The sequence below is a fragment of the Procambarus clarkii genome, chromosome 10 (assembly GCF_040958095.1).
Source record: "Procambarus clarkii isolate CNS0578487 chromosome 10, FALCON_Pclarkii_2.0, whole genome shotgun sequence".
Taxonomy (NCBI): Eukaryota; Metazoa; Arthropoda; class Malacostraca; order Decapoda; family Cambaridae; genus Procambarus; species Procambarus clarkii.
Window position 1 is genome coordinate 22,368,199 of NC_091159.1, and position 19,219 is coordinate 22,387,417.

Consider the following 19,219-nt stretch of genomic DNA (forward strand, 5'->3'; position numbering starts at 1 on the left):
GTAGTAAAAGTACAGCATGTAAAAAAATATCTGGTCAAAAGACCAGTCTGTAATAGCGCATAAAAAAAATCAGGAATTCAAATTCTTAATCAAATTGTATAAACACACACACACTTAAAGGTTAAATATTGGAATTAGCACATTACATACATTTATTCGAGGGTTTGCTATCCTTCAATTGGGTATAAAACAACGCACAAACAAGCAGTGAAATGTCATCATTTGTGTCATACCATTGATGAATGTGTGATACACACAAGATAAGACTTCAATATGCTCCACATATTTTATATTACTGAAAGGAATATTTAGTTTACTTCACAGACTGGTATGTATGATCTTTCAAAACTCTCAGGTCTAATTTAAGGATTGCAGATATGTTGGATATAGACCATTGGGTGGTGCCCTAATTGAATAGAGACTTATGGAGTGCTTTGCTATGAAGATACAGAATGATGTAACTACGGTTATGTGACTTAACACATTTGTCCCTAAAACAGTGGTAAAGCTCATTGGTAAACAGTCTTATGTAAAAATTTAATTATGTTTCACCAAGCAGCTTATGTTCTGGATTTTGAATTCTACTGCACACATTGGATCATGCAACCATGCAATAATGAATAACTCGTCTCAATAAAAGAACATACAGAGGAACCTCAGTATTCGCATCCCTCTCAATTTGCACTTTTTAGCATTCAGACGTTGTGTTCATGTACGGGTATTCGTCCGTTTTCTTGGCATTCAGACGTAAACACGCATCCCTGACGTGTCAGTACCGCCATAGCTGTTGTTCAGTTCACAACCCACTGCACTTTTCTCTTGGATATTTTAGATATTTTTCATATTCTTAGTGTAAATAAGTAACCATGTCACCTAAGAAAGTTTGTTATATGAGCCAAGCAAAAAGAAAATTATTAAGAACCATGACAAAGATGAAGAAAGAACATATAGCAATATATGAAAGTTTTGTCAATGTGTCTGCTCGTTATCGAGTTTGGTATGCCTAAATCTAATTCTCTAATAAAAGAAATATGTGCAAAATGGGGAGAAAGTGCAAAGTTTTCATGAAAACTATCACCCTAACAAAGCTGTGACAAACTGTGTTATAAACCTGTTGAATGACAATGCTATGTCTCACTTTAGAAACATTTTAAAGTGCAGGCAAAAGCAAACATCCTTGGACAAGTTTCTTGTAAGAAAAGCATCCAGTGAGTTTAATGTGGGAAACAGAAAGAGAAAAGAGAAAGGACACCAGAAGCACAACTACCATTAGTTATAATGGTAGAGGACTTCCACTGCCAAAAAATTACAGTGCAGTACATTTCTCTTCCTCTGCCTCACCACTTTCCACATATGCCATCAACTCTCCTAGGTACAGGTAAAGTGTATAGTGTGTTAGCATTTATTTAATTTAATAATTGAATAAATATATTTATTTTTGTGGTCTGGAACAGATTAATCCAATTTCCATTATTCCTTATGGGAAAAAATTGTTCGGTATTCGCACTTTTGGCATTTGTCCCGCCTTCAGGAACCAATTATTGTATGTAAATCCAAATGCCAAAGTTCCACTAACAACAAAAATTTGATTAAGATAAAACAAAAATTGCCAAACTGTTAATGAACAGAATACAATTACTTTCAAAAGGCACAAAATTTGATATACCTGTATTTGAACCCTGGTCGGGATTTGAAGCTACACATTATGAAAATTGCATAATTCCAAAATGCATCTTTGCAGCCAGAAACAAGGAAAACTATTGCAAGCGTAATATTCCCCAAATTGTCTCATTTTAACATTTTTGCTGAAAACATGCCAACTCTTGTGCTACAGTATTTTGAGTTTTGTGTACACCACCTCACAGTTTGGTACTATACTGTATTTTTAAGTTTGCAAAATACATGAGCAGGTAAACAGTTTTACCAATAGTAGTGTAACTATAGAGGTAAGATGACAAAGAGGTTTTTAACAGACAAAAGTGCTAAATTGAAGTAGAAAAGTGATGGAGGCTGGGGAATGAAGTGCTTGTTGACACTAGCACTGTTTCTGACAAGAAATAAAAAGTATAGATTTTACAGCTCAAAGCCAGGAAGGAGAGCTTTGTAAGCAAAGAATATGAGAAATGATCAGCGATTCAAATTTTGATCAGTTTGATAAAACTAGTCTAAAAACAATAGTTATGTACAAAATTAAGTTTGTACTGTATTATTTATTTTTGTTCTTGTTTAGACAATTAGATAAATTGTCTAAATGTCAATTTAGAAGTCTAAAATTTGACAATTCCTTGTTTATACAGAATATTTTGAGTGCATAACCATGCAAAAATATGATTTAAATCACTTAAGAAAGTGCCATCAAAGACATCATTAATCCTTGTGTTCCTCCACTGGCTGCAGATAAGGGACAGCAATGATCCTCTCCAGACGACTGTTTACATGTCAAATCTACGGCTATATTATCTGTCCATGTCTCGGGCATCATCTGTTATCTCGGAAAAAATTCTGTAGCCACCATGTTGCATACACTTGCAGCTTTTTCTTTCTGTGATTATGCCCACACGAGTGTTCCCCCAATGCCATGGCAGGTAGAAAGCACTTTGTGGTACCCAAGTTCCTCAATTATGTGCAGGAGTAGTGATCCTGAGTGCAATACAATTTAGGAGGAAAGCTAGTCCAAAAACGAGTGATGGGTAAGAAACTGAGCAGCTGCAGCCTTGGTGCCATCGGTGCAGCAGCATTATGCAGAGAAATTCCTGTTGTTACTTATGGAAGATGTGGCAACACTTAATACAATATCGGATGCAAATAGCTCCATCCTACAATTTAGTGTTACTGATATTATTAATGGTGATGTTCCCATAGTGATGATGGTGACAGAAGGAGCAATATGATGCTCTCATAATGATGGTGACAGGGAGCAATGCAACCCCCCCCCCCTCCCCTTTAGATTTGTGTTACCACGTAAAAGAACGTTGGCACAACAAGTTAAACATTTCCATGTGTGTAGACATAGTGGTAGTGTGTGTGTGTGTGTGTGTGTGTGTGTGTGTGTGTGTGTGTGTGTGTTTGATGTCTACCAAGTGTGAGGAGTCATGGTGAGGGCCGTGTTGGCACATATGTACCATATGGTGATATCCTAACACCACCCACTGCAGTTAGGATAGCCTTCCATTTATTACTGACAAGATTTTTATGCCAAAAATCTCTGATAATACTGATGATAGTGTGACAACTTTGCAATAGACAATAAAATCTGTAAACTTGATTATTTCCTTACAAACTTCGAGCAATTAATAGGACATGGTACGAGGGAAACAACAACTCTGCAGTACTGTGTATGTTTATCAAGTCACAGGAACTACTGCACATTAATGTGCACAAGGGTGAAAAAACACTACAATAATGCAAGGGAAATTTGTGCATCTGATGATTCCATATGGTAAGAAACACATTATATATGATTACCATGTATTGAAACAAGGTAGCTCTCATCCCCTTCTCATAAGCCTGCCAAATGTATGTTGCTAGATAGATTCCTGCTCTTACTGAAATTCCTAGACTTTGCCAATAACAATAATTCAGATGCAAAACCTGTAAATAAATCAGACATCTGTTCACCGATCTGAATACCGTACCAAGTTCAACGTCCATTACGTACTAAACAAGAACACTAACTGATAAGTCCCTGATGCTGTTTAAAGGACATAAGTTATTCAAAAAGAATATTCTATCTCAACACTGCCAATTTGGGTTCAAAAGTCATTCATTCAACATTACTTAGAGGATTGGTAATTTAAATGATAAACACTAGCACCACTGTAGAAATCACCACAAACAACTCTCATGCCTTCTCTGGGGCATTTGTGAAGGCACCACAACTCAAAATAGAGTATATCCTAAACACACTCAAATTACGTGACTAATCATAACAGAAACAGGTGACACATGCAAGGTATGGAGGAAGACTATGTCAGTCAGATAAAAGTATACTACTAAGGTATCAGTGAATCGGCACAAATGTTGACAAATAAGCAGGGTAACCATAATCTAACTCACGTAAAACCAAATTAGCAGTGACACTAATTTCAACAAAGTAAGAGCTACGGAGTATTCATGTGGGGATAATGGATACGAGTTGTTTTTAAAAACAAAACAAAAACAAAAAATTGAGTACAGTGTATTAGGGAAGAATAAATGCTTCAGCCACCAACTTGTTTTAGCAATATCTCGATGAGTATTGCATCTACAGACTAGGGCAGTGTTATACTAAAGATAAAACACCTTCTCTTTTTCAATCCTGCTTTAGATGTTTCCAAAACCAATTTGCATCCCTTATGGAATAAAAAATACAACTTGTTTAAGTAGCTAATAAGAATTACTGACTCTACAATACATTTTACAACAATCCTAAAAAGACAGAAAAGAGGCAGCATCATACTGGTATAATATGCAGAAAATCCCACAAATCATTAGAAAATATAATCTGGCTGGAAAACCACTGTCCAAACTAGTGTTCAAAGGAAACCAAGGTGAATCCTTCTTCAAAATTGTCAACAGAAATGTGCCTAAGCCTTGCATTAGAAAATCACCAAGACCTGCACTGGAAAATTGTCAAGACCATTACACTCACAAATGGGACCAGAGGATGGTCCTACCTGAAAAACAAAACCTCCGAACACTCTCAATGGACAGCAAAGGAACACAAATCCCAACCTCCAACCACTACTCCTACAAGATTAGTAGTACTCTCGTACGAGTACTCGGCTACATTTGGCTACACTGTCAAACTCTAAATGAAGAAAGTGGGTCGGTAATGAAACAGAATTTACAAAATTCATCTGTATACCATGCAAACATTAATGCCTTATCTAATCATTAAAAGAAAGCTGGCTGTCTGATACACAATATTCAAGGTCCTAGAAACATTCAGAATGCAATGAGATACCAGAAGGCTTATAATGGGAGCAAAACACTGCTTTTATCATCAGAATCCTTGTCACGAAATCTTGAATATGAATCCTTTTTCACATGTTCATTTTCTAAAGGAACACAAGATTACAATGCACAGAGTGTACATGCACCAGACTGAAAGCTGTGGCTGTGTGCTTCCCACTATGAACATAAGTCACCAGCATTAGGTTCAGATATCTGAACTTTGTACGAAAGTGAACAAATCACAAGGGCCATGACGAGGATTCGAACCTACGTCCGAGATCATCCTAGACGCTGCCTTAATCGACTGAGCTACGACATGGTCAAAAAGAGTTGCAACCAGAAGTTGTACCTAACTTACTTGGATCCTGCAGCCTCTCCGAGACACAAACCAGGGTTTTACACAACTCCATGCACTTGAGCTATGTCAATAGGCCATTCTACCTCTTCGCCCTTACTTCACTACACACTTCATTTGATACATCACGCTATTGTGATTTTTGTGTGTAAATTTGTACACAAGTCTTATTACTAATCATTAAATTATTGCAGTTATTTTGTAATTATTTCATCATCATTAAGTGATGTTGTGGGCATGAACTGCATGGTGGTGCTGGAAGTTGCTGCTGCATGTGCTACCCATGATTGCTGTTTTAGTAACGAGGCCATCACACCCAGGAGGGGTAGCCACAATTTTTTTTTAAATGCAACAAAAGTTTAAAGAAGCCTTGAGGAGGGTTTGAACCTATGCGCAGGGTGTAACATGACATTCCATCTACCAAGATGTTCACCGCTCCTGTGGATTTGTTCACCAACATATTACGATAATGTGAATTCTCCGTGTACGACGACTGTTTACTCAACCTGTCCTCTTAAAAAGAACGTCGCTTTTGGCCGTTTGCCCGTATGGCCGAATTTGGACGTAATTTGAAAACGAAAAAAAAAATGAAAATAAATTTGGGATTTTTTTTTTCAACAACAAAGTTTAGGGTCCTCTGATAGGTTAGGTGGGCAGGAAATTCTCATAAAGTTTCAAAACGGTATGAAAAACGTTAATTTAAAGTGTCCTCTCATAACCTCTGCGCATATGCCGGACGATTCAAATAGAAAACAGAACAGAACGTCACTTTTGTGAGTCGATTTCATTTGAAATTACGTTCAAATTTGGCCATAGCGCGCATACGAGCGAAAAGTGACGTTATTTTTAAGAGGACGGGTTGGTTTACTAAGAGGCCTCAGGAAACAAATGTAATAGTGGGAGTTTTAAATCTTATTTTAAACCTAAAACGACCCTGGTTGTCATGTGCATCATCAATGAAATAACCCAGGTTGATACACACAGTTTAAGGGTTAAACTGCAAGTTATGTCTACTAGAATACTTAAAAATGAATTCATCAAAGAATGCTTAAGAAATGTCTATTTATACACTAGCCTAAACATGCCAGGTTATGTGCCTGTTATTTGCATTAAAACAACTGATTACATTCAGTGTGCAACTTTCTTTGTGAATTCAGAGATACAACAAAATTAACCAAAGACCACAGTCATCTGAACGTCATTCAGACAGACTTCTTTTATGGGCATATCAAAGCTGAACATTTAGCCTTAGGCAAATATATTCACTAATGATCTATTGGAATAAATGAACACTACATAGATTTATATATAAATTTTGAATATGAAATTGACTTAACCAAAAAAAAAAAAATATACCAACAGATGCACTAGCTAGGATTGTATTGGATTGTAGTATAATGGATTCTTCTACCTCTACAATAACTTGCTCTGATTCTTGCCCTCTTTATTCACTCTTAATTAGTTTTAGTAATTTAATTTTAAGATTTACTCTTCAAAATGCTATTAAAAGTGACATACAAAATTGTTACTCTACATTTGGCCTAACCTAACACAAAATTTGAGTTAAAGGAATATTCTAATACAAATACATATATATAAATATCAGTTTTATTAAAAATTTACATTGATAAAGACACCACTGAGAGCAGACTACCTACAAAACTTACTAATTGAAATACACTGACAACAAGATTACAGTACACTGTACTCAACATTTCAAAAAGTTTTTAAGTTTCTGCAGGTAACCTACCTAAGTCTGGTAGATTTGTTCATTTACAAATAGATTAATCTTAGTAACAGATCAATCTAAACAAAGAGGCATGGCAGTGGGGTTGTTGCAATTATGATGTTATGCTCCCATATCCTGAGTAACAGAGGTACCAAACACATCACCATCACCCAGGTAAAGCTCAAGAGGGGAAAACAAATACAAATAAACAATTTCTCAATGAGGACCACAACAACCCAGCTGACAAAGCTCTTTCAAACATAAGGTTTTATAATTAAAATGAAGCATGGCCATATTATTACAGAAACTTAATATCACATTCTTGTGTTCTAACAAAATTGGGTAAAAAATATAATGTTCATACAGTATAAATTACCTTAAGAGGGCTATCAAGTTGAAATACAGTATCATATCTTCAAAGTCCACTCGACAGTGTATGTTATTTTTTTCAAATTATTTCATTTTAAGAAAGTATCCTCACGGGAATGTCAGTGATGACATGACTGTACGGTGAGGCACAATAAATGAACAAGAGGCTGTCAAAGAATAACATTCAGTGAGCTTCAGTACATTATAAATTTCAAGTGACAGGCATGGTAATCAATTAATAAGCACCAGCTGACTATAAAATACACTTCCAAATTTTGTCATGAACTTTATGTTCAAAAATAATTATACAAAATTATTTGTGTTGCATATCTGTAGCTACAGATACAGTGTCATTTATAACCCAAAATAAAAATATATAGAAATAATGTAAATTTATATCTACGATCATATTTTCTATAAAATGAAAGCTTACAACGTACTATGTACTGAAAGCGATAAAAAATTATGGTGACCGAAGATTCTTTAACACTAACTTTTTTATTTCAATAAAAAAATATAAACTGAAGAATTTAATATATAAGAGTTGAGCTTAAAAGTTCAGTTACTCTTGCACAAAACATTTACATTTTGAGCAAAGTCAATAAGTTTCTTACCCAATGGAACCAAGATAGCACAAAGAAACAAGCAGAAACTCTGTAATATATAATTCAGTTAATCTTTTTTGCTGACCTGCAGCAGGAGATCATAGTCAAACCAAAGTTGAATGAACTAAATGGAGATGAAAAAATACATAGATTAAACTATCCTTAAGAAAAGTTATGCAATGATGAATTAAATTTGATAAACGTAGTTTTAAAATGCCAGGTTAAAATCGTACTCCTGTAAAACAATTACTAAATTTGATGAACGTAGTTTTAAAATGCCAGGTTAAAATCGGACTCCTGTAAAACAATTACTAAATTTGATGAACGTAGTTTTAAAATGCCAGGTTAAAATCGGACTCCTGTAAAACAATTACTATTTTGACATTTATATACGCTAACCAATAAGTCTCAAAATGTTTATGTTTGTACAAGACACAACTGTTTTATGAGACAATTCTTGCCTTCAATACACTACAGCATTTGCAATGACTGAAAGCCTGCTAACAAATTGTAAAATTTGGTAATCGTCATCAGTTACTCAAAAATAACATTTCAAAAGGTGTTTCAAAGGAAATAATATTCACAACATGACAATAAATCAAGACGTTCACAAATTTCCAAAAATGACTGAACAATAGGTTGCTCACATTGAATGAGGACAATACACACACACACTAAAAATATGAATGGAAAAATTCAGTGAAATAAGTAACATCACAGTCTGAGATGCTTGTAATTGCAGTACAAGTAATCTCTCTCTTAATCTTCTCTCAAATTCTGAGGCAATAGGATTTAGAATAAACACAAAGTTGAACTGTGATAACCTCTTTGTAGTGAAGACTCTGTCACCACCGGTGAAAATACTCACGAGGCATCGCGTAATTATTTTTGTTAAAAAAATGTAGCATCGTATACATCCCTCTTCAATACAAATCTATACAATTTTTTTTATGTACAAGACATTATGCTGCTTTCTTTAATAATTCTAATGTTACAAAATAAAACTATTTACAAATAAATATGTAAATCAAAACCTTGCGACGAGTCAATAAGCTGATTCATGCACGAATTAAAAATGCTTCTATTAAAAGAACTATAGTGTACTTAATATATTATCTGGAATTTAACTTACACATACATATGGGCAACCCCCCCCCCCAACCCATTCTTATTTATCGGCCACTACACCTCACTACTGCTTCAAGTGTAAAAAATCTGGAATTTTGTTTACCTAAGGACAAGAAGTGCACCACCCTTTCAATTTTCAGTGCCATTTACACATGTCCAGTGCCTCATGCACTTGATATTCAACAGCCTCTGCTGACTCATGTTTGTAATAAAGAAACACTGCTACCTATCTATCCTATATGCACTTATATAGTAATCATCTTTGTGCAATATCCATTTAATATTCTGGTGCCAGGTAGTTTTCAAATTGTGCATGATAGCTTCCCTTTCATACAAACAAAAATTGGCCTCTTGTTATATAATGTATGAAAATATTGGGCCTTTTTCTTGATGAACATTGAATTGATTCTTGATGATACGTGATTTTAACTTTAAAATAAATAAATAAATCTACTCAGTATGTATATATATGTTATATATATATATATATATATATATATATATATATATATATATATATATATATATATATATATATATATATATATATATATATATATATATATATATATATATATATATATATATATATATATATATATATATATATATATATATATATATATATATATATATATATATATATATATATATATATATATATATATATATATATATATATATATATATATATATATATATATATATATATATATATATATATATATATATATATATATATATATATATATATATATATATATATATATATATATATATATATATATATATATATATATATATATATATATATATATATATATATATATATATATATATATATATATATATATATATATATATATATATATATATATATATATATATATATATATATATATATATATATATATATATATATATATATATATATATATATATATATATATATATATATATATATATATATATATATATATATATATATATATATATTTATTTATTTTATATCACAAAATCATAACCAATGTAAGAGTCTTCTAATACAAACAGTTTACATGAAATATTTCATTTAAATTAAACCAATATCTAAAATATTGATGTAATCAAATCAGCTGCCAAATAATAATAGATTTATGAATGAGAGCAATAGATCGCACCAAGTATGATGTTTGTATAATTCAAAGCTAAACAAATGCAATTAATCTCAGCCAATGTTGTTAGTATAATTACAACAACAAGGACAATTTGAAATACTGTACTATGGACCTCAGTCATCAGGAACAAACGAGAAAAAGCTCCCAGTGCTGACATTGACAAAGAAATTATACTTTTTTTAACAAGAGGAAAAGACTGCAAGAGATAGCTATTAAATACCAACCAACAATTCAAGAACAGTACTGATTTGACGAGAAAATTTAACAAAATGAAAATGCAAATAAATAAAATTGATTAATACTCAGGAGTACTGGACAGTACTTGTATACAAAAAAGAAGACACTTATGTAAGAAAGTAGATCAATAGTATGTATGTATGTATGTATGTATGTATGTATGTATGTATGTATGTATGTATGTATGTATGTATGTATGTATGCATGCATGTATGTATGGATAGATGGTAAGATGTACTCACCTAGTTGTGCTTGTGGGGGTTGAGCTCTGGCTTTGTGGTCTTGTATGTATGTATATAATGAAAACATTATGAAATGGTACAGAATCAACCCCAAACTGCTTAAATAAAGAAAGCCAAAAATATAAAAATGTGTAAGCAAAGTAGAATCTTAAGTTAACGAACATTACGGAAGATATTCAATGGAAAGAGTCAAAGCAGTTCATAAGCCAGATCACTTGTGAAGGATAAGCACTGGAACGCTTTGTACTGTACATTATGGGTTAAAATTGGACGACGAGGCACTCATGGATGGAGGACACCAAAGTGGTGAGAAAGGAATTGAAAGCACTGGTCAGCATAAATTTATGGTAATTACCTAACAACTCATCTTAAGTTATATTTCCCAGGATCAATTAAAGAGTTGCTTAGGAGTGACCCAAAGATTGCAACACTGGTGTTTAATTACACAGCCTATCTTAAGCTTCATCTAACAATGTCATGCCCAGATTAATTTTCACTTGTTAACCTAATAAAAAATCAATAGTTTATAGGGATTATCATGGCTGCAGGTGACAAAACCCCCAAAACAAACGCCCATAATTATATACCTGTAGTTACTAATGACAGCCTGCACAACACATTTCCAATGGAAAACTAATAAAATGATAAAATATGATTAATAGCACATTAAAAAATAGCAATTTCACCATTACAAGAAGTTGCTAGTGACAAATGATTGGACACTTGTTTGTTTGGTTGAACTAACCCAATCTATTTTTGTTACGCTAAAATTCAAATAAAATTCAAAGGTTTACCATACAAAATTTAAGAGAACATTACAGCATTTTAAAGGCAATAAAAACTCACTAAGATATATATACAATGAAAGCTGAAGAATAAATAAAAATTAAATTTGTTCCAAGATAGCAAGGACATAGAGTAACAAGTACAAATTATACCAGTAAGTGAACAAAATATTAAAGAAAAAAAATATTTAATGAGACAAAATAAGTGAGCATGTAAAAGCATGAAGTCTAATGGAATGTATGGAGATATTTGGCAGAGATATGCATGAACCATCCTATTTTTGAATACAATACAGCAAAACTGAATAAATACAGAACGTGAATTAAGGAAAACCAAACGTACACATTGACCTCCTTATCCTAAATCTGAAGAATATAAATTGTCATCCACACTTTCGTGGAAACAAACATTCTATTCACCTGGGCTCTAGGCGACTCGAACCTTGACCGCCACGTGTGTGAGAGGCCGAAGCTCAATCAACGAGCTATGGAGTAGATTTAATCAGGAAAGTTTCCAGAAGCAGCATACTGTTGCTGCTTCTGGAAACTCTCCTTATCAAGTCTACTAATAGCTCGGTCGATAGACCTTCAGCCTCATACGTGTGAGGTCTATGGTTCAAGCCTGAAGAATATTTATGAATTACATTTTTAAACATCATGAATTGGATTTATGACTCGATTCATACAAGGAATTGTTTTTGTTATATACTGTACACATCTGGAGCACATCATGAAGGTTTAGATAATTTGAAATGATGTTTCAGAATGTTATTTACACTAAAATAATGTACTACAGATGCAATATAGCATTATGGTAGGAGGTCAATATCTTGCAATCATAACGTAGGAGACTAAGCTCCATCTCATAACCAGTTGGATGCAATGTAAATACAGCTGGCTAACTCATTTTATTACCACCCATAAACTACCCTTTCTCATCAATGACGATAAGATACTAGGTGACACAGGTGGGATTACCGTCACTTCCAAGTGAACACCTCTTGTAGCAAATTGTTTTCACATAATATTTATAAATTATAGAAGTGTAAATTAATTGTACTTTGCGTCAGGATTCATAAAACCCTCTAAATCAAAATCGTCCTCCTCTATCTCATCATCACCAATTTCATTTGCATTGCCTATCTGTTTACATTCATTCTCATCCTTATCAATGTTGTTACTGTCTATTTCATACCCATCTTCACTGTATGGTTCAAGAAAGTGCACAGCTAGATGTCGGTAAAATTCTGAATTATTAGTAAATTTTAGACTGCATTCATTACATTCGTAAGTTGAAGAAATTTTATTTGGACAGTTGTCAGAGGAAGAAGGTCCACTAAGTTGACGTGACCATTTAGGAAGTTCTGATAAGTGTACTTTTGCATGTTCCCAAAATTCAATTCGTGTAGGGAAAAAGTCATCACACTTGGGACAATGGAAACGCTCAGTTTCTTGCAACTCCAGTCCTTCAGTAGCTAACAGCTTATCAATGTTTTCATTTCTCATATTTGCATGGTGTAATATTTTACCTCGAAGGGTACTTTTGCAGACCCAACAGTAGCTCTTAACTTTAACGACATCTAAAATGTCAGGAGGCACAAGTACATCCCACATGCTCAAGTCACTGTAATGTTTTGAAATATGCTTACATAAACACAATTGATTTTTAAATATCATACCACACACTTCACACATTTGAGGCTCGGTTATCATTCGTGTTATCAAATTCTTATGCACAGCTAAAATATGATTTATAGCACTTTCTTCTTTAGTAAACTTATCTGGACAATATTTACATTTCTGAGGGGCCTTTTTATAATTTGATGACTCAATTCCATCACTCTCCTCTTCCTCAATTTCCAAATCTTTGTTTGACTTCAGTGATAATTCAGATTTTCCATCGCCGTCGTTATCTGACACTTCCACATATTCAACACCATTTTTATTTATTATTTTGTTTTTAAATTTTGAGACAGTATTATTTTTTTTATCCTTTAACACACAGTGCTTGATATGCTCATTGTATTTTTTAATATTTGGAAGTATCTCATCACAATTACCACATACATGAACTGGTCTCCTTTCTGGTGGACAGTGTTTGCACTTCTCAAGATGATTGATTAAATTACCTTCATACTGGTATTCAACTTCACAATATGGGCATACTACTTTTCTAACTTCTTTATTGTGCACTTCTCTACAGTGAATTATGCTTTCCTTCCGAGTGTCAAAGAGCGCTGAACATTGGAACCGACAACGAATCTTGTCCTTATGAATCTGTCTTTGGTGTCGTAGTAATCTAATAATACTCTTGTGGGAGACATGACAAGCTGGACAAGTGAAGGTTTTCCTATGTTTCACCCGATGATGTGCACGCAAGGCCTTTGCACTTTTACATGTAACATTGCATAAATCACATGGAATAGCTGGCTTCACACGTTTGGACACATTCACTTGTCTTGATGGTTGTGTTTGTGAAAGATTCTGAATCTGATGGACTTTTATAGCATGTTGATACAAATCAGTTGGAGCATAAAAGTCAAGGGCACACAGTCCACATCTGAAAACTGCACTACCTCCAGAATATGAAGATTCCTCTTGGTCCATATCTGAATCTTGTTCATTTGAGCTCTCTTCCATGGGTTCCTGCTTAATGGTAGGGATTACTGATGCACCAGGTAATGAATCTGAAAGTGGATTCTTAGGTGTAAGGGATGAAGCAGACTGTGTCATAGAACTGCATGAAATAGATGATATGTCTGTCTTGTTGACTGAACTCAAACTGTGAATACCATTACCCGCTGATGATATATCCAATTCTCTTTTAAGAGAGGACACTTCCACTGAACAGATGGGCACAAGATTTTCTAACTTAATATCCTGAGAACTAACAGATGAGCTAGATAATCCTCCTTCCTTTATCAAGTTGTCAACATCCTGTGTTAATAAGAAATCGTCACTGATTTTGCTGCTCGAAACTCCTAAATGCTGGGCAATATGTATTTTTAGCTGGTACTTGTTACGTGTTTCCTTATTACACAAACGACACACAAATTGCCTCTTTTCATTAGCTGGAGGAGGATCCACAAAAATATTGATTGGTTTGACATATTCCTCCTCCGATCGCCGTACATAACCTTTTTTTTCTTTTATATGGCCATGTTGCTCTTTCAAATGATTGATTAATTTAGCCTCAGAATCATAGTCCGTATAACAATGTTTACATTCATGGATATTATGAATTTTTTTCTTGTGGATTCTCTGAGTAACTTCTGTAGCAAAAAGTTCACTGCATATGTTGCATCTCACATCAGGATTTGCTTTCTTGTGTGTTATCCCATGTATCCGAAATCTCTTGGTATCTTTTGTCTTGAAGCTGCATTTGTCACACTGAAGAAGTGGCCTGTGCGTGCGCAGATGCTGAAGGTATTTGCTCGACTTGTTAAAAGCCTTACCACACTGTTCACATACCTTCTTCAGTCTTATCACACGATCAGGTTTCTTCACCCTCTTCCGAACCAGTACCGGTTTGGGTGATGGAGATGAAGTCGTCTCCGCCATGTGGGGGTCTGGGGGATCCTGGGACTCAGGGGACGCCACGATGGGGGTATCCATGCCTGCAGGCACAATGAACTGTCAGCAAATATCATCTTTAACCATGAAAAACACGGAAGGGTTTCAATCCCTCACTGATAGTGAACCCCACATGTTGGTCTCCAGAATGATCACAATCTCATGGCACTATAAGCACACACATCAGCCACACATCATTTAAAAGTATGAGAAGAACAATTTCCCTCTCCTAGGTACTTATTAATAATGCACAACAAATTAAAAATTCATATTTCACTAGGCAGCAGTGCAGGTCTTGTACATCAATGGTACCGAGTACACAAGTTTTTACTTAAGGTGTTACATACATCAGTTTATCAAAATTTTGAAGACATTTATTTTATGTAGAGATAAGAAGTACCGGTACATTACAAATATAAATAATTCCTTAAAAGAATCCAGAAAAAATCAACTGAAATTTCTAAATTTCATTCAAATATTTAAATACATTATATATTATACATACCAAAATTATTTTTGTCAAAAGCATTTCAAAAATATTTACATATACATCTTAAAAAAAATACAAACCCATTCACGACTTGGCATGTTCTGGAGTGTTCATTTCACGGGAAAAATTTTCATTTCACGGGAAAAGTGTTCATTTCACGGGAAGAAGTTCTTTTAATACATTACACAAATGATTACAGATATCCTACCTAAAGTTTATATACAAGAATTAATATTGCACTATACAAGTCTCTTCACTAATGTCATGAGGTATCATCTGATCAAAGAACTATACAAATCCCACTTAAAATGAATCAAAACCTATTATTTTTGCAGGTCCACTTTCATCATCATCAGGTACAAAGTCACTTATCTCTTCACTGGGAGGGTACTGTGCACCATAATAGTCACCCATTATGTCCATTTGCGAACTATCATCTAAGCTAAACATTGAATCCTCTCCAACCAAGTAACCAGGATATGGCAGAGAATCCTGGGGCATGCCAGCCTGTCCATACAATAATTCTGAGCCCTGAGCTGGATTCTGTCCACCGGACCCAGTGCTGAGTTTTCGTCTCACTTTAGCAGAATTATTCTTTCCTTTCTTTTGTTTTGATGTATTTTTGGGTCCTGATTTGGAAGCTTGTATCTGAGCTTTCAATGCTGCAGTCCAACTGAGATTGACTTTTTTGTTACTTGGCGATGGGAGTTTTTTGGGTGTTTTTTTCCCTTGCTTCATATCTTGAGCTGATGGTTCAACTGCTGAAGCATCTTCTTCAGTTGACGTAGCATCCGACAGAGAAGCACTATCATTAACCTTGTCTTTCTCAATTTTCTCTATCTTTTGTTCCTCAACTTTAACAATTTTTACTTCAATTTCTTCAACTGTATTATTCAATCTTTTTCTTTTTTCAGCTTCAGAATTTTTTTCATCACTAACATTCTTTTCACCAATGCTTCTTTTATCATTAACGATTCTCTTTTCTGAACTATTGCTATCCAAATATTTTCTTTTATCTGGGCCCTTTTTCAAGGGAATCAAGTCTTCTTCATCTTCTGGCTCTTTGTAAGATATTGGCACACACCGAGCCCTTCTTCTAAACACAATACTTGCTTCTTCACTGTCATCATCATCATCAGATTCATTGTCCTGCTCTTCATTTTTTTTCTTTTCATCTTCACTCTTATCTTCATTTCTTGGTTCATCTTTATCCTCATCTTCCTCTTCCTCCTCCATCACTTCTTCCTCCTCTTCCTCCTCCTCCTCCTCTCCCTCCTCGTCTTCCTCTTCAGAACCTTCATCTTCATCCTCACTGGGCACCTTTGGGTGTTTTGCAGCTTGGTGCTTCTCGAGTTCAGATCTTTTGGCAAAGATTGACACACAGCGCGGGCATCGGTATGGTTTATTCGGATGTGCATTCTTTTGATGCTGTTTCAACCTAAGCATTTTACGATATTTGGCCTTGCAGTTTGATTCTGGACAACGATGAACCTTATGAATGATAACATGTCTATTGTAAGGTCCACAGCTTCGAAATATCTTGCCACAATGTTCACAACCTCTGAATGGGTAAAGTGTTTCATGAATCTTCTTCATATGATAGGTCATGGATTTCTCTCTATTGAAAGTAATATTGCACTTTGTACACCTAAATAAAGAGCCAACTTTCAACAGGAATGACGGCCGTTCATTTTTTTCACCTTTATCTTTATTTGGAGGTTCGTATTTTTCCTTCGAGACTGGAACTTGCTTTTCTTTGGTTACTGCTGTTCCTGCTGCTCCCTTTTTGTGTGGGTCTGGTTTGCCTCTTGTTACATGATCTTTATTTTTCTCGATATTCTCCCCACCTGTTCCTTTTGCCCTTGTTAAGTGATCTTTATTTTTGTCATGATTTTCACTACCTGATCCTTTCCCTCTTGCTAGGTGATCCTTATTTTTTTCAAAATTTGCTCCACCTGTTCCTTTTCCTCTTGGTAGCTGATCTTTATTTTTTTCAAGATTCTCATTGCCTGTTCCTTTTCCCTTTGTTAGGTGATCCTTACTTTTCTCCAAATTCTCTCCACCTGTTCCCTTACTTCTTGATAAATGATCCTTATTTTTTTCATGGGTGTCTGAAGTAGTTAATTTGCCAGTACCTTGTGGTGTGCTTCTTAAAATTCTGACAGTCTCACTGTTTGCTTTGTCTGAAGGTGTGTGCGATTTATTTTCTTCCTTCTCTTCTGCACTGCTTGTTGTCTTGCTTGGTATTGGTTTTTTCACCACCTGCCCTTTTCTTGTGGTAGTATGTGCTGGCATGTGAAGATTTAGCTGGTACTCACTACGACACACTTTACTGCAAACTCTGCAGGTGAGAGATTCTTCCTTCTTCTTTCTCTCTCTCTCCTTTCTTTCCCTTTCTTTCCTCAGTTCCTCCTCCTCCTCATCCTCCTCCTCATCCTCCTCCTCCTCCTCCTCATCCTCCTCCTCTTCTTCATCTTCCTCATCCTCTTCATCTTCCTCTTCTTTAGTCTCCTGAGCTTTAGCTGCCACTTGAGATCGTGTGGCTCTGGAGTGTTCATTTTTCTGATGGTGTTTGAGCTTGACCAAATGACTAAAGCTCATATTACAAATATCACAGGAAAACTGTTTCTCTTCCTCAACTTCTGATACTGATGATGATGTAGTGCTCTCGTCGTCGTTGTCGGTGTCATCATCATCATCATCGTCATCATCACCCTCCTCTTCCTCCGATTCACTTTCACTTTTTGTCTCCTCTTCACTGTCTGCCAATTTTACTTGGGGTTTACTTCGTGTGACTCTTGTCGGCGGTCTAGGTGGGTATGTGACTGCCTTGGACACTGCTGCCTTACTTGGAGGTCTCACATTCATCACTTTACCATGGGGTAGATTCTTGACGTTCTTAACATTTCCACCTTTAGGGAATGAAGCAACACTCTGTGCACATTTTGCTTTCCCTTTTCCATTCACACTTGCCCCTTTATCCATTAACTCTTTATGGTCGTTGTCATCTTTACTAGATTTCTTTTGCTCTCCCTTTCGTTTCTCCTGTTCATTTTTTTTCCTTCTCTGTTCTTCTTCCTTTGCTTTCCTCTCTCTCTCCTTCATTTCTTTTTCTCGCTTTTCCTTTTCTATTTTTTCTCTTTCCCTTTCTTGTTCCATTTTCTCCTTCTCTTTCTTTTCTCTCTCCTTTTTCTCCCTCTCTCTCTTCTCCCTCTCTCTTTTCTCCTTTTCTTCTCTCTCTTTTTTCTCTCCTTCCATTTTCTCTCTTTCCTTTCTCTCTTGTTCTTCCCTCGCAATGGCCTCTTTCTCTTGTGCTATTTCCTTTTCAAGCGCTACAACTTTTCTCTTCTCCTCACTATCGTCGTCACTCTCCATCAGTTCGTGTTTCAGCCGCTCATGATTTGTCAAGTGATGTTGTAGCTTAAAGGATTCCCCACACTTTTTACACTGAATATGAGGCTGATCTCTGTGATTCTTAAGAATGTGGAACCTCATGCCATACTTGCTTTTCACTTTGATTTTCTCCTTACAAATGGGACACTGCTGCATGCCTCTGTGTTTATGTTTTAAATGAGCTAGGAGTGATGATCTTTTCCTAAAAACAAGGTTACAAA

The 19,219-nt window shown here is 34.9% G+C and overlaps 1 pseudogene; it reads right to left on the minus strand.

Moving 5' to 3' along the window:
- LOC123746699 (uncharacterized) overlaps positions 1-19,219 on the minus strand; it is a 60,585-nt pseudogene that overhangs the window by 21,781 nt on the left and 19,585 nt on the right.